This window comes from Aquarana catesbeiana, linkage group LG11 (genome assembly GCF_042186555.1).
Source record: "Aquarana catesbeiana isolate 2022-GZ linkage group LG11, ASM4218655v1, whole genome shotgun sequence".
Lineage (NCBI taxonomy): Eukaryota > Metazoa > Chordata > Amphibia > Anura > Ranidae > Aquarana > Aquarana catesbeiana.
Window position 1 is genome coordinate 54252256 of NC_133334.1, and position 4798 is coordinate 54257053.

A 4798-nucleotide genomic window follows, 5' to 3' on the forward strand; every position below is an offset into this window, starting at 1 on the left:
TATTCCTTTTTCCACAATATAGAGTAGATAAAGATTCCAACAAGATGGGTGGGCCCTCCTTGTGATGGCTGCGGGGGGGGGGGGGGGGGGGGGTGGGGCAGGTCAAAGAGATCAAGCACAGGAATCTCATCAGTGCAGCCCTAATAGATAATGGAGACCATCAGGTGGCTTGATATTTCAACATCTCCAAAAATATCCAAAAAAACAGTTTTCCTTAAAAAGCAGAGAAATTTATATATTTAGTTACATAGATACCTTGTCTTAAGTTCAGTGCTTGCAAATTGGCTGCAGTGGGATTCATTTAAGGCCCATGAAGTCAACTTAAAAATAGGGCAAAAGATTGTAAGCGTAAAATACTAATAAGGGTAAAGGCAATAAATGGTTACACATTTTGATTACAAAATAAAGTCAAGCTTTTCTATTAGATCAGAGATCATATAACTTGTGATAGATGTATTTGTTATTGGTGATGGTCCGTTGAGTATTTATGACACTATACAACACTAATTCCACTTGTGTCCTGTCCTGATTTTGTATCAATTAAAAGAGTCCATTGGTCACATCATATGCTTTCATTTTATAACATCAGCATTGTAATACCAGTACAAACAATAGTTATTTTTCACAATCCAGTAAAAGCTTACATGAAAAATCTCCTGTTATGTTGTATGTTGAGTGTTGCCTGTTTGCAGGCCATCCCTTTCCATAATTTCCTAGATTACCTGCATGCTTTGCAGTGTCTCCTCGGCTGTTTACTCTAATATTCTAAGGACTACATATCCCATGGTACCTTGTTGGCTGCGTGCAGTGCTTCCTCTATTGACTGCGCCTCCTGAAACTCCTCCTCTCAGCACCTCGTTCACCTAGTTCAGAATGCAGGCTCTGTGATATGTGTGACACAGCAGTGCCTACCCACGTGTCACAGAATTCAAGGAAGTAAATGTGTGGGGATCTTCACAAAGTAAATTTACAATCTTCAAAATCTTTCAGGTTCTTAGGAACAGACTAGACAAAATTGAAATACAAAGTGGAAATGAATATATGATTTAAAATGTTAAAATGATAGATATGCTTTAAAGTGACCCTGTCATTAGGAAAAATTATTGCAAAGAGGCGTACCTGGAAAATAAGCAACCAGAATGCTGGTACATTCAGTAAAAATTTTCCCCTGAGGTCCGCAGAAAAACCTACATTCTGAGAGTGTTGATAACCTGGGTCCCTCGTAGCTCTCACTGATTTTACCTGCTGACCTCCACATCACTGCTGTACCCTGTAATGACAAGGAAGTTGACAGTTGTGGGGGACAAAAGAGATCAATTCCCCCTGAGGAATCAGTTTCCCAGTGGATTTGGGAGGAAGATTTTTGCTGAATGAAGGCGTGTTCTATCATTTAATGGTCAGTTTTGCAAAATGCCGTAAACTATAGAATACAGTTGGCTTTGTTTACGTAGACAGAACAACGATGGGTGGTTTTTCAACATTTTCTGAGGGATACTGTAGTTTGCATATTGCTAGTTTCTTGGCTAAATATGACTCTTATTCTTCTCTATAATTTCTCATTCCTGTTCTGTCGGCAGGTGTAGAGAAAACCTCCTCGGTAAATGGGACCACACTGGTGATTGCATTATCAGGAATGGTCACTGTGGCGCTGATCTCCATAACACTCAGTATCTACATGAAGAGAGCCAGAGCAGCTGGATACCAGAGGCTTAATACACAAGATTTCTGATCTCTTGGAGCAAAAAGGAACTTTACTGCAATACGTGTGAATTATAGATAATTTATTAGGTATTAAAGTGTAAATTTCATATTTCTAATATGTGTTTCTTGTATTATTATTATTATTATTATTCAGGATTTATATAGCGCCAACAGTTTACGCAGCGCTTTACAATATAAAAGGGAGACAATACAGTTATAATACAATACAATAGGATTAAGAGGGCCCTGCTCAGAAGAGCTTACAATCTAATACCATGTACCATGTGCTTGTGTTAAAAACTATTCTGTTCTGATGTCTACGATCCAAACCCTTATGCAACACACCAATCAAATGAAGCTGGTAGCTTCTCCTTTCTATTTTCCATATTTTGGGGTTCACTTCGTTTTACCCACAATTCTAAGCGTTTTCTCTTTGTATAATCGTTTTCATAGCCCCAGGCCGCCATAGAATGAATCTGACATTTGATCTTTGTATTTATATTTTCATTGGAAACGCCCTGATGAGGCCTTTTCTTTTTCAATGTCTATACTTGTATGCTTGAAAACAAATAAAACTTTATTTTTTTTTTAAAAAGTGTCCTGTTCTCCTTTGAATTCCTTCCTTTGAATTGTGATCCTGCCAGTCTCCCTGCATTCCTATTTGAAACTGAACATGTTAGGCATGGGAAGAACATCTATCCTAGTGTGGTCAGTTTTCTGACTGTGCTGGGAGCACAGCCAGTCTGTCCTCCAATAGCCAAGGCTTATTCTAACATGCCCCCCTGCACATATAATCTCTGGGAAGATCAGTGTACTGCTGTATCCCTGCCTCCTGCTGACATGGCCCCCTGCAGTTTCCACACCCAGCCCCTTATGCAGCTGAGAACAGAGGTCATGGGATCACTTTTAGAGAAAATTTTATATATATATATATATATATATATATATATATTTATATATATATATACACACACACACACACACACACAATCATTTTGACTTGCATATCTATTTTAAACTGAATGGGTGGTTTTACAAGGTAAGGGTTCACGTAGACTTTAGGGATCAATAAGAAACTATCATTTGTTTAAACATCACTAAAGCTTAGATTGCTTTCCCAATATTTTGAGTATTCTAAAGGCCCTATGGGCTCATTCACATGTGCAGCAGCCCTTGCCACCCCTCAGAAAAGCATTCAACAATAAATCATTAGACGTACTTGAAAGACAGTGAGGAAGCTCTTCACTGGCTGGTGTAAGGCATATCTTGCTTGCTCGTGCAGATGCTGCTTACTAGTATCTCTCATATTTCAGCAATCACGTTCCCTACATTAATGCACACAGGAAAGCCCTATTTTGAATCCATTCAAGTTTCACATTTTAGCTGAAGCTCTGATGAATGGGAATTGTTTCCCCCCAAAACGTGTTGAACTTTTTTAAGTGCAAATAATTACTCTGGACTCTTTTTTTTTTGCTCTGGTGCTCCTCCCATTGGTGCATGTTTTTCTGGCAATCTGCTGGGTACCCAATGAAAAGGTACCGGTGAGGTCTCGGAATTTATTTTTCTTCTCACTACATTGTATGCACTCACATCAAAGTCCCAGCACCTTTTGGATGCTTTATCATTCATCGGAGCCTTCGTTTGAATAGCCTGCCTTAACACAACACAAAAAGTTAGCCCAGCACATGAGGACAATAAACAGTGAAAGGGTCATTTGGGTTACAAGCAGTACCGATGGCACCTGAGTGTGATGTAATGAAAATGCTGGCCCAGCTCTCTGTATATATGTAATTTACTCATTAGATTAACATTTTGCCTAAGGAATCTCCATGTTTACAGGGAAACTCTCTGTTTAGTTTTTGTGTTCTTTCCATAAAAAGTGCAATATTACAAGTATGTTGTCATATTTTTTTAGGTAGGTTTTTAATGATTTTTACCAAAGAGTGACATATTTTTCCTATTGAATCTTAGGTGAAAATATGTGAATCTTGGATATAAGTTGTGTGGATCTTGGGTGAAAACACTGATATATAGACTCCAAATGCATTGCAAATGTATTAATGAGTAAAGAGCAAAAATCCAGGCTAGGAACCAACCAAAGATCTTCAGTTTAACTCAAATTTTGTGACAAATTTGACACTGCAATATAAAATTAAAAAAAAAACATCATCAATAGTATTTATCTGTAGACCTCAGGAGACATTTCATTTGATAACATAGGGGTCAGTCTATAATTATCAATGAAAAGATTAACAACCATTTTTTTTTAAGGAAAATATTCTTAGCATGAAAATGTAAAGCAATGCATCTACCATATCTAAAAAACAGCTAGCTGCAGTATATTATTTTTGTTCTTGGCCAGTCCCGTGCTGCCAACTTCTTCTGACGTCAGGCTATCTCTTTGGGGTTGCTGCTGTTGGTTATGTGATAAGATTAGGCACTGAGATCCTGAAGAATGTAAAATTCAGCTTTACTTGCATAGGAGAACAGCATTACAGTAGAGAGCAGAGGGAAAAAAAAAAAAACTTTCTTCCTGTGCAGAATATACAAGCATATATAAACATACAACCACTAGTATATCACTACAGCACCATCTATAGTTCAGAGTGCATGGTACATGCTGTTGCTCATCCACAGTCATCTCTTCTGACAAATGTCGAAAAACACCTTGCTCTTGATTATCCCTAAGCAGATGATACTTTACGTCAATGTTCTTTTTTCTAGGATTGACCCTTTCTGATTGTGTCAGCTTTATACATCCCTGGTTGTCTTCAAAAATGGGAATTGGTTTTGACATGTCTACACACGTCTATTAAAAGTGAATCCACTTTGCTTCTTGACATGCCTGTGCTACTGCAATGTACTCAGCTTCAGTTGAAGATAGTGAGACAGTCTCTTGCTTTCGGCTAGACCATATTATGGTCCCTTCCCTATATTGGAAGACGTAACCACTTGTAGATTTGCAGTCTCCATTCTCCAGCCCAATAAGCATCCACATACCCAAGTTGCCAAAGCTTCATCTGAATTGTTCCATTTAGGTACTGTATCACCCTTTTTACTGCGTTGCAGTCGCAGTGACAGAGTGCTGAAATTTTTC